The sequence below is a fragment of the Microtus pennsylvanicus genome, chromosome X, assembly GCF_037038515.1.
Source record: "Microtus pennsylvanicus isolate mMicPen1 chromosome X, mMicPen1.hap1, whole genome shotgun sequence".
In the NCBI taxonomy this organism is placed as follows: domain Eukaryota; kingdom Metazoa; phylum Chordata; class Mammalia; order Rodentia; family Cricetidae; genus Microtus; species Microtus pennsylvanicus.
The window spans coordinates 21,207,247-21,220,561 of record NC_134601.1 but is presented as its reverse complement, the minus strand read 5'-3'; positions in this window follow the sequence as shown (position 1 = coordinate 21,220,561).

Genomic DNA, 13,315 nt, shown 5'->3' with positions numbered 1-13,315 from the left:
ATAAGACTAGAATACAATTATTATTTGGATCCACCCAATGCATATGGGGCTCCTGTAATTTCTCTTCAAGCACAGTTAATTCTTCCTCAGCTTTACCTGGTAATTCCCTGGGACTATTTAAGACTTTGTTACCTTCTATGGTTTTGTTTAAATAAATTATTAGATCAGATGTTATCCCAACTGCTGGTCATTGACTAGAAATGTCTCCTAACAATCTTTGTAAGTCATTAAGGTTCCAGAATTAGCCTCTCCTAATTTGTGCCTTTTGTGTTCTATTTTTTTTGTAAACCTATTTCATAACCTAGGAAATTGACAGAATCTCCTCCTTATATATTTTCAGGAGCCATTTTTAGTCTTTATTTAGTCAAAACTTTCTTTACTTCTTCAAACATTTTTTTTCTAAAGGATCTACATTTGAATAAGATAGCAAAAAGTCATCCATGTAATAGTAAGTTAAAGATTTAGGAAATTGTTTTTGTATTATATCCACTTACTGACTTACAAAGTATTGGAATAGGGTGGGGCTGTTGAGCATTCCTTGTAGGACATTGATATTGCATAGTAAGCTGAAAATTATTATAAGTAGGCATTGTGAAGGCAAATTTTTCTCTGTCCTTTTCTTGTAAAGGTATAATGAAAAAAAACAATCTTTTAAATTATTAACTATAAGAGGCCATCCTTGAGGTAATAAAGAAGGCAAAAGAATTCCAGATTGTAAAGGACCCATAGGTTAAATTACAATGTTGACAGCTATTAGGTGTGTCACCATTCTCTGTTTTCCAGATTTCTTTTTAACAACAAACACAGGAGATTTCCAAGGGCTTGTTGATTTTTTCATATGGTGACTGAATAGTTGTTCTTGTACCTGCTGTTCTAATGGTGCAGTTTCTCTTCTGCTAATGACCATTGTTTAATTGTTCCTTCAGCTAACCATTTCAAAAGTGCCATTGATACCTCCAAAGGTTTGCTAGCTGTTATGTGTTATTGTACACAATATTTTATGATTTAATTTGTGGGTTTTCTCTGATAGGCTTTAACCAAGAAATAATTACTTTTCCATTTTATGTGAATACCTGGAAATTACGTTATGCAGCTTGAGTTCAGTGAAGATAAAACTCATCATAAAAGTAATAAATGTTCATTGTAGAAAAATTAGAAACTGACGTTACCCACCCAGAGGGGTGAGCATTCACCTGCCTGGCCAGAGGAGAGTGCACAGCAACTTCAGCTCCCACTGCAGGGGCTTCTTGGCTCTGCACAACCCTCCCCTCCCCCCAAGTTTGCCCTTTTATCTGTGGGGTCCTTCGACCTCCAAAAGTCCTGTTCCTGTGCTAAGGACAACCTTTCAGACCATTGAGTGGATGCCATCCCGGGCGGGGCAGAACAACCAGAAAAAGATCACTGGTCCCCTTCAGCTTCTGCTGCAGAAGCTTCTCTGTTCCACACATCCCTGCCCCCTTAAGCTGGCCTTATTGTGTGTGAAGTCTTTGGCCCAGGAACAGTTCCTGCCCCTACACTGAGGATACCCACCCAGAGGGGTGAGTGTGCACCCTCTCAGCCGGAGGGGAGTTCACGGCACCTCCAGCTTCTGCTGCAGGGGCTTCCTGGCTCGTCACAACCCTCCTCTCTGCTCCCAAGTTTGCCCTTTTGTTTGCTGGGTCCTTAGACCTCCAAGAGTCCTCTCCCTGGTTTCACTAAGCCTGCAAGTAGCAAGCTAGGCCTTTTGTCTGCAAGGTCCCTGGACAGCAAGGGGCCCTGATCCTATACCAGAAAAATCCATCAGTGGGATGAGTGTGTTCCTGACTAGCGGTGGCAGAAGCCCCTGAAAGGGAGCACAGACATTCCTCAACCCCCTAAACTTTCTGGTCATTCTGCAGGGGCATCTCTGCAAGGTTACTGACTCTCAATTCCCATCCCAGCTTGCCCCCAGGCAACCCTTCATTTCATTGGGGCCAGAAGATCTCCCAGCTCAGCCTGTTTGGGGGCTGGGACAGGGTGGTAAGTGCAACTGGAAAGGATTTCCTTTGTTTCACTGAGCCTAGCAAACTAGACCTTTTGTCTGCGAGGTCCCTGGCCAGCAAGAGGTGGTGATCTTATACCAGAAGATCCATTGGAGAGCATTTGAAGGAAGACGTGGGCAGGGGCCAATGCAAGAATTCCTCCAACAATCTGAAAAACATGACAACACTGGAACCCAGCGAACATACAGCAGGAACACTTGAACACCATAATCCAGAAGAAGTAGAAAAAAATATACAGTATGAAACTGATAGAGTCCCTTAAACAGGATGTGAAAAACTCCCTTAAATAAATAAATGAGAAGAATAACAAAACATTTGAAGAAATTAATAAATCTCTAAAAGATACCCTAGGAAACCAAGAAAAAACAATCAAATGGATAATGGAAATAGTTCAACTTGAAAACCGAAATGGAGGCAATGAAGAAAACACAAACTGAGGGCTCACTTGATATGGAAAATCTACCTAAATGAACAGGGACTACAGAGACAAGCATAACCAACAGAATACAAGAGATGGAAGAAAGAATCTCAGATGCTTAACACACTATAGGTAAAATAAACACAATGATCAAAGAAAACAGCAAAACCAACAAATTCTCATCATAAAACATCCAGGAAATTTGGGACACAATAAAAAGAGCAAACCTAAGAATAATAGGGTTAGTAGAAGGAGAAGAATTACAGCTCAAAGGCTCAGAAAATATATTCAACAAAATTATAGAAGAAAACTTTCCCAACCTAATGAAGGATATGCCTATGAAGGTTCAAGAAGCATATAGAACACAGAATAGACTGGATCAAAAATCCCCTCCCCAAATAATAATCAAAACACAAAACATACAGATTAAAGAAAGAATATTAAGAGCTGCAAAGGAAAAAGGTCAAGTAACTTATAAAGGTAAACCGATCAAATATACACCTGACTTCTCTATGGAAACCATGAAAGCCAGAAGGCCTTGTATAGATGTGCTGCAGACACTAAGAGAACATAGATGCAAGCAAAGACTACTATATCCGACCAGGCTTTCATTCACCATCAATGAAAAAAACAAAATATTGGAGGATAACAACAAATTTAAAAAATACATATCCACAAATCCAGCCTTACAGAAGGTAATAAAAGGAAAATCACAACCCAAGGAATCCAACAATGCCCACAATAACTCAGACATCTAGTAACGCTTCACTAGCACAACTCAAAGAAGGGAAACACACAAATTCAAGGTGGACACTTTATACTCATAACAGGAACAATTCATCAGGATGAAGTCTCAATCCTGAATATCTATGCCCCTATTATAAACACACCCACTTATGTAAAAGAAACATTAATAGAACTCAAGGCAGACATCAACCATACACACTAATACTAGGAGACTTTAACACTCCACTCTCACCAATGGACAGGTCAATCAGACAGAAACCTAACAGAGAAATAAGAGAATTAATGGAGGTAATGAATCAAATGGACTTAACAGACATCTATAGAACATTCCACCCAAATAGGAAAGAATATACCTTCTTCTCAGCATCTCAGGGAACCTTCTCAAAAATTGACCACATACTCAGTAACAAAGCAAACTTCCACAGATACAAAAAAAAAAAAATATTAGTAACCACCTGTGTCTTACCGGATCATCATAGAATAAAGTTAGAATTGAACAATAATTCTACCCCCAGAAAGGCTACAAACTCATGGAAACTGAACAGTCAACTACTGAACCACCCCTGGGTCAGGGAAGAAATAAAGACAGAAATTAAAGTCTTCCTTGAATTCAATGAAAATAAAGACATAACATACCCAAACCTATGGGAAAATATGAAAGCAGTGCTAAGAGGAAAGTACATTGCTGTAAGTGCTCACATTAAAAAAAAAAAAACAGAGAAAGCTCACATTGGAAACTTAACAGCACATCTGAAAGCTCTAGAAAAAAAAGAAGCAGACTCACCTAGGAGGAGTAGAAGACTAGAAATGATCAAACTGAGGACTGAAACCAACAAAATAGAAACACAGAAAACAATCGAAAGAATCAATGAAACAAATGGCTGGTTCTTTGAGAAAGTCAACAAGATTGACGAACTTTTATCCAAACTGCATAAAAGGCAGAGAGAAATCATGAAAATTAATAAAATCAGAAATGAAAAAGGGGGACATAACAACAGACACTGAGGGAATTCAGAGAATCATTAGATATTACTACAAAAGTTTATATGCCACAAAGTTGGTAAATGTAAAAGAAATGGACTTGTTTTTAGATAAGTACCATTTACCAAAATTAAATCAACACCATGTGAACAATTTAAACAGACCTATAAGTCATGAGGAAATAGAAGCTGTCATAAAAACCCACCAAACACAAAAATCCCAACACCTCATGGTTTTAATGCAGAATTTTATCAGAACTTCCAAGAAGAGCTGATACCTATACTCCTTAATGTGTTTCACATAATAGAATCAGAAGAGTCATTACCAAACACTTTTTATGAAGCTACAGTTACCCTGATTCCAAAACCACACAAAGTCCCAACAAAGAAAGAGAATTACAGACCAATCTCACTCATAAACATTGATGCAAAAATCTCAATAAAAATCTGGCAAACCAAATCTAAGAACATATTAAAAATATATCCATTACAATCAGAGATGCAGGGTTGGTTCAACATAATAAAATCTATAAATGTAATACATCATATAAATAAAGTGAAAGAAAAAATATGATCATTTCATTGGATGCAGAAAATTATTTGATGAAATTCAACACCCCTTTATGATAAAGGTTTTGGAGAAGTTACGGATAAAAGGATCATACCTAAGTATAATAAAAGCAATATATAGCAAGCCAACAGCTAATATCAAATTAAATGGAGAGAAACTCAAAAATATCCCACTAAAATCAGGAACAAAACAAGGCTGTCCATTCTCACCATATCTCTTCAACATAGTTCTTGAAGGTATAGCATTAGCAGTAAGACAACATAAGGCAATCAAGGGGATTTGAATCGGAAAGGAAGAAGTCAAACTTTCGTTATTTGCAGATGATATGATAGTGTACATTAGTGACCCCAAAAACTCTACCAAAAAACTCCTACAGCTGATAAATACCTTCAGTGATGTGGTAGGTTACAAGATCAACTCTAAAAAATCAGTAGCCCCGCTATACACAAAGGATAGAGAAGCAGAGAGGGAAATCAGAGAAACTTCACCTTTCACAATAGCCACAAACAGCAAAAAGTATCTGGGGGTAACTCTAACCAAGGAAATGAAAGATAAATTTCACAAGAACTTTAAGGCATTGAAAAATGAAATTGAAGAGGACACCAGAAAATGGCAGGTTCGCCCATGCTCTTGGATAAGTAGGATCAACATAGTAAAATTGGTCATTCTACCAAAGGTAATCTATAAATTCAATAAAATCCAAATTAAATTTCCAACAAAATTCTTCATGGACCTTGAGAGAACAACAATCAACTTTATATAGAAAAACAAAAAACCCAGGATAGACAAAAACAATCTTATTCAATAAAGGAACTTCTGGAGACATTACCATCCTTGACTTCAAACTCTATTACAGAGCTACAGTAATGAAAAAAGCTTGGTTTTTGCATAATAACAGAGATGTTGACCAATGGAATTGAATAGAAGACCTGGATTCTAATCCACAAACCTATGAACACCTGATTTTTGACAAAGGAGCTAAAAATATAAAATGGAAGAAAGAAAGTATCTTCAACAAATGGTGCTGGCAGAACTGGTTGTCAACCTGTAGAAGAATGAAAATAGATCCATATCCATCACCATGCACGAAACTCAAGTCCAAATGGATTAAAGACCTCAATATTAATTTGAACACACTGAACCTGATAGAAGAGTAAGTGGGAAATAGTCTACAACACATGGGCACAGGAGACCACTTCCTACATAGCACAGACAATAAGGGCAACATTGAATAAATGGGATCTCCTAAAACTGAGAAGCTTCTGTAAAGCAAAGGACACTGTCATTAAGACAAAAAGGCAACCTACTGACTGGGAGAAGATCTCCACCAACCCCGCAACAGACAAAGATCTGATCTCCAAAATACATAAAGAACTCAAGAAATTAGACTTTAAAATGCTAATTAACCCAATTAAAAAATGGGGCCCTGAACAGAACAGAGAATTCTCAACAAAATAACTTCAAATGGCCAAAAGACACTTAAGGTCATGCCCAACCTCTTTAGCATTTAGGGAAATGCAAATCAAAACAACTTTGAGATACCATCTTACACCTGTCAGAATGGCTAAAATCAAAAGCACCAATGATAGTCTTTGCTGAAGAGGATGTGGAGTAAGGGGCACACTCATCCATTGCTGGTGGGAATGCAAACTTGTACAATCACTTTGTAAATCAGTGTGGCAATTTCTCAGGAAATTCGGGATCAACCTACCCCAGGATCCAGCAATACTATTTTTGGTCATATACCCAAGAGATACCCTATCACACTAAAAAAGCATTTATTCAACTATGTTCACAGCAGCATTATTTGTAATAGCCAGAACCTGAAAACAACCTAGATGCCCCTCAATGGAAGAATGGATAAAGAAAGTGTGGAATATATACGCATTAGGGTACTACTCAGCTGTATAAAACAATGGCATCTTGAATTTTGCATGCAAATGGATGGAAATAGAAAACACTATCCCGAGTGAGGTAAATCAGACCCAAAAATATAAATATGATATGTACTCATTCATAATTGGATTCCAGCCATAAATAAAGGACATTGAGCCTATAATTCATAATCCTAGAGAAACTAAATAAGAAGGTGAACCCAAACCAAAACATATAGTTATCCTCCTGGATATTGGAAGTAGATAAGATTGCCAGGCAAAAATTTGGAGCTTGGGGGGTCGGTGTGGAGAGGGAGTAAAGGGGGATGGGGAGAGAGAATTTAAATGCGGAGCATGGAGGAGAACTTGGGGGAATGGGATGGCTGGGATGGAGGAAGGGTGGATATGGGAGCAGGGAAATTTATATCTTAATTTAGGGAGCCACTTTAGGGTTGGCAAGAGACTTGACTCTAGAGGGTTCCCAGGTGTCCAAGGAGATGTCCCCAGCTTGTTTTTTGGGAAGCTGAGGAGAGGGCACCTGTACTGGACCTATCCAATAGCCACTCTGATGAATATCTTGCATATCACCATAGAACTTTCATCTGGAAATGGGTGGAGATAGAGACAGAGACCCACATTGGAGCACTGGACTGAGCTCCCAAGGTTTAAAAGATGAGCAGAAGGAGAGAGCACCTGAGCAAGGAAGTCACGACTGTGGGGCTGATCTAATGGGAGCTCACCAAGGCCAGTTGGACTGGTAGTGATGGAGCATGTGATCAACCTGGACTCTCTGAATGTGGCTGACAATGAGTGCTGACTGAGAAGCCAAGGACAATGGCATTGGGTTTTGATTCTTCTTCATGTAATGGCTTTGTGGAAGCCTAGTCTATTTGGATGCTCACAGTCCTAGACATGGATGGAGGGAGGAGTACCTTGGACTTCCCACAGGGCAGGGAACCCTGACTGCTTTTTGGACTGGATAGGGATGGGGAGGAGGATTAGGGGGAGGGGGAGGGAAATGGGAGGAGGGTAGTAGGACAGAATTTTTAATTAAAAAAAGAAAAAAGATGAAAATTTAGAAACTGCAAGAATTATTTAGACCTTTTAAAAAAGCCAGATCCAGTGCCTACTAGTCATAAGAGATTTTTTGATGTGAAATTTTCTCTAAAACCAAATTTATACCAAAATAATATCCATGCTCTCTCTGTCTCTCTCTCTGTCTCTGTCTCTCTCTCTCTCTCTCTCTCTCTCTCTCTCTCTCTCTCTCTCTCTCTCTCTCTCTCTCTCATGATCACAGCAGTTATCTGTTTAAGAAGATATAAGTACTATAATATTGGATGTTTTCATTGTTGTTATTTTACTATTATTAGAGTGAGGATGTTATTCACACAATGACTGTAAATATGAAGAAATATATCCATTGATAACTATATTAACATTGTTTGATTCACAGTGCCAAATTTATTACTAATTACACTATTATATTATGGCATGTACTACTATATCCTCATCTGGTATTGAGTGTGTATTCTTTCGAAAATTTTTAATAATATTTTGTTCATTAATTGACAGTCAGTTTTTTTAAAAGTTGTCAATGATGTCAGTTATTGACACTAAGTTGTAATTAGAGTTAACTATTAATAATTGAATATGAAAAACATGTAAGTTTAAGTATTAGGCTGGAGAATAACTAAACAATAATAATATACAATTCAACAACTAGAAATAATAATATATAAGTAAATAAATAGAAAAATAATAAGCTAAGGAAAATTGATTTTTTGCTATTAAAGTAACCATGCAAGAAAAATGCTTACATTGCATTAGTTACCTGTCTTGTCACTAACATAAAATACCTAACAAAACTAAAATAAAGTTTATTTTGCTTCTAAGTTCAAGGGCACAATTAATTATGGTATGGAAGTCATGCCGGTAGATACCTGAGACAACTGGTTATACTGATCCACAATTATGAGGAAGAGAAAAACGAATGTTGCTATTCAACTTTAGCTTCTTTTTTCTTTATTCAGTCTGGAATACTATCACATACATTTAGAATGAGCCTTTCACTCTCAGTTATCCTTATCTAGAAAATCTATCAAAGACATGCTCAGACGTTTGTTTCCATGATGATTATAAATCCCATCAATTTGACAATCAAGATTAACCATCACAGATAAATATGTCTCAAAAAAAAACCCTACATAACCCTTCATGTAATTCAGGTTTATTTTCTTATGGCCAGATGATACATAGTTGTAAACTTAATTACCACTTGTAGATATTATAGCACACTATCTGGGATTCAAGATGTAGGCAGAACTGAGGAAAATTAGTTGTACTAGACCAATGTAGGGCATAAAAATCAATCATGTGTTTTTTGTTGGTTTTTGTAGTTGTTGTTTTGTTTTATATCTGTGAATATTTGGCCCACATGTGCACCATATGGATATTTGCTGTCCACAGAAATTAGAAGAGGGGCCCAGATAATTTGGAACTGGAGTTTAGGATAGTTTTTAGTCACCGTGACGCTGCTGGAAATTGAATTTCAGTCTTCTGCAAGATCAACAAATGCTTCTAATTGCATTGATAGCTCTACAGCCCAAATATGTTATTTTTAAATATTAAGGCAAATACCCAAAGAAAATGATAATTGAATGCTAAAAAATGGTTGCATCAACAAAAGTAAATTTGGAAAAGAGAAGGAAACAAACATTGTTGCATTTCTTTCTAATAATTGCATAATTACTTGCTTCTATAAATTATGCTTACATCATATTAAATGATGAAAATGAAATAAAATATTCCTATAGGTAGCCAAAGTTTATTAACATAACCACTCCAAAAATAAAAAGGAAACTTGTAAACTAAGCGTTGGTGTAGGTGTGTAGAAATTCAAACTTTTGTCCATTGCTAGACGAAACAAGAAACAACTGTGATCAATTATGGCAGACATTCAAAAATTGTATGCAGAATTACCATATGATTTATCAGTGGAATACCTAGAAGATGTCTAGATGATTCGGAAACCGAGTCTCAAACACATTCATTTTATCTTTCTTTCCAAATCGGTATCATTCACAATAGTCAAAAAGTGTTATCATGACAAGTTTTCCATTTCTTGGTAAATTACTAAAAAAATTGGCAAAAAGAAACAATGGAATTTTATTTGCCCTGAGGAAGGATGAAATTTTTGATACATACTACGATATTTATCACATTTGATGATGTAATGTTAAATGAAATAAACCAGCTAGAAAATACAAAGTTTTTACCATTCCATATATTTATAGTACTTAGATCAGCTAAATTCGTGAAGCTGGAAGATAGAATGGTATATTCTGCATCTGAGAGAAAGGCAGAACAGAAACCTGTCCAATAATAGACACAGTTTGAGTTTAATGCAATATAAAATATTTCTGGGTCTTGATTGTATCACCATGTTAATAAACTTATTGCTGTTTTCCTGGCCAATTAAAACAGGTTGACCTCAAATTTGATAATGTGTATACTTTGCCATGATGAATAATAAAAATACATACTTCTTTAAGAATTCAAATGCAAATATTTGACTAAGAAAATAATATTCTTCATATAAAATAGTACATTTAATAAATTTTCACTTGTGCAGAGCACAGAGAAGTTGAAACTAAAACCTCAAGTTTTCAGTATGAAAACAAAATCATAGTAATTTTGGCCACAGAGAAAGAAATTCTTTAATAAAGCTTAGCTGATACAAAAATGAAACAAGTCTTTTTGTATTTTATCTACAGAAGAAAATTAAGACAACTTTAGGATATCAATTGGAAAATTGAAGAAAATAACGATCAGCTCTTGCAAGTACAGGGAACAATGAATGTACATCCCCACTGTGAGCACTGTAAGTTGTAAAAATCAGTTGTAAACAATTTAGAAACTTCTAACAAAACAATTAAATTATATGCATAGTTGGTCATGACAATTCTATTCATTAGACCAAAGAAAACTTTAGGAAAATCAGCCTGTCTTTGAACAAAGACTTAAAAGTATGCTAATTGTAATAGTATTTATAGTACCAAAAATTACTACCATGATATTCACCAAAAAAAGAGACTGAGCTTCATGTTTAACACTTATATTAGGGATATTATTCAAAAAGTAAACACTGACTATGTTAAAAGTGACAGAAATATGAAATAGTATATATATCCAGCTAAGATATTGATTAAACAGAGATATCTATGTTATTTGATGTTAGAAAGAAATCAGCTATACATGTGAAAACATGGATGAAACTACAGATAATCCTGCTAAGTAAAAATCCTTGATATGAAAGATTAACATAGAGAATAATTAAATTTGATGTTCATTAACATGCTAAAATTTTCTATAGCAAACATAAAGTAGAATATTAGTGATCTCCTGGGGATGACAAGCAAGTTGAATGCGACAACTTTTTCTGGTGTCAGAAATAATTTATATCATGATGGGATGTTCATTATGTGGCTGATTGACCTTGTCAATATGTATGAACTTTTCAAAATATAAGCATTTTATTTTATGTGAATTATATTTCAAAACTAAGAATTTATAAAAATAATGTTTACATGTAACTCTTTATTTTTTTTTATTGAGAAAAGGAAAAAAATGTATTCGCCTCCTCCCAGCCTCCCATTTCCCTCCCCCTCCTCCCACCCTTCTCTCCCTCCTCCAAACTCCTCTCCCCCTCCCTCTCCAGTCCATAGAGCAGTCAGGGTTCCCTGCCCTGTGGAAAGTCCAAGGTCCGCCTCCCTCCGTCCATGTCTAGGAAGGTGAACATCCAAACTGGCTAGGCTCCCACAAAGCCAGAACATGAAGTGGGGTCAAAACCCCATGCCATTGTCCTTGGCTTCTCATCAGCCCTCATTGTTTGTCACGTTCAGAGAGTCCGTTTTTATCCCATGCTTTTTCAGTCACAGTCCAGCTGGCCTTGGTGAGCTCCCAATAGATCAGCCCCATTGTCTCAGTGGGTGGATGCGCCCCTCGTGGTCTTGACTTCCTTGCTCATCTTCTCCCTCCTTCCGCTCCTTATTGGGACCTTGGGAGCTCAGTCCAGTGCTCCAGTGTGGGTCTCTGTCTCTATCTCCATCCATCACCAGATGAAGTTTCTATGGTGATATGCAAGATATTCGTCAGTATTGCTATAGGATAGGGTCATTTCAGGTTGCCTATCCTCAGCTGCCCAAGGGGACATCACCATGGGCTCCTGGGAGCCACTCTAGGGTCAAGTCTCTTGCCAACCCTAAGGTGGCTCCCTTAACTAAGAATTGTGGTTCCATGCTCCCCTGTCCAACCTTCCTTTATCCCAATCATCCTGTTTCCCCAAGTTTCCCCCCTCCTTCCCTTCTCACTTTTCTCTCCCCATCTCCCCTTACCCCCATCCCACCCCACCCCCAAGATCCCACTTTTCTCCCCGGCAATTTTGTCTACTTCCCATAGCCAAGAGGATAACTATATGTTTTTCCTTGGGTTCACCTTCTTATTTAGCTTCTTTAGGTTCACCAATTGTAGTCTCCGTGACCCTTATTTATGGCTAGAAACCAATTATGAGTGAGTACATCCCATGTTCATCTTTTTGGGTCTGGGATAGCTCACTCAGGATAGTGTTTTCTACTGAACCTGATAGAAGAGAAAGTGGGAAGTACCCTAAAACAGATGGGCACAGGTGATTGCTTCTTATGTATAACCCCAGCAGCACAGACATTAAGGGCAACATTGAATAAATGGAACCTACTAAAACTGAGAAGCTTCTGTAAAGCAAAGGACACTGTCACTAAGACAAAAAGGCAACCTACTGACTGGGAGAAGATCTTCACCAACCCCGCAACAGACAAAGGTCTGATCTCCAAAATATATAGAGAACTCAAGAAACTAGACTTTAAAATGCTAATTAACACAACTAAAAAATGGGGCACTGAACTGAACAGAGAATTCTCAACAGAAGAAGTCCAAATGGCCAAAAGACACTTAAGGTCATGTTCAACCTCCTTAGCAATCAGGGAAATGCAAATCAAAACAATTTTGAGATATCATCTTACACCTGTCAGAATGGCTAAAGTCAAAAACACCAAGGATAGCCTTTGCTCAAGAGGCTGTGGAGGAAGGGGTACCCTCATCCATTGCTGGTGGGAATGCAATCTTGTGCATTCACTGTGGAAATCAGTGTTTCGGTTTCTCAGGAAATTCAGGATCAACCTACTCCTGGACAGAGCAATACCACTCTTGGAAATATACCCAAGAGATGCCCCATCATATGACAAAAGCATTTGTTCAACTGTGTTCATAGCAGTATTATTTGTAATAGCCAGAACCTGGAAACAACCTAGATGCCCTTCAATGGAAGAATGGGTGAAGATAATATGGAATACATACACATTAGAGTACTAAGCTGCGATAAAAAACAATGACTTCTCGAATTTTGCATGCAAATGGATGGAAATACATGTATCTCTTAATGCTGAAATGGTACTTGAAATATATGCACAGACCAATTCTATATCTGTATTTATATACCAGGAAACATTTACTAAAACTTCATGAGCAGCAGCTATCAACAAGTTTGAACGTGTTGTCCTCAATAAATTTTTATATTAAAAGAATCCTAAAATGAGCATGCAATACATTGTAATAAAAATAACTAAACATGTATTTTGTCAAATATAAACTTAGAATTGTCTTATGGTAAG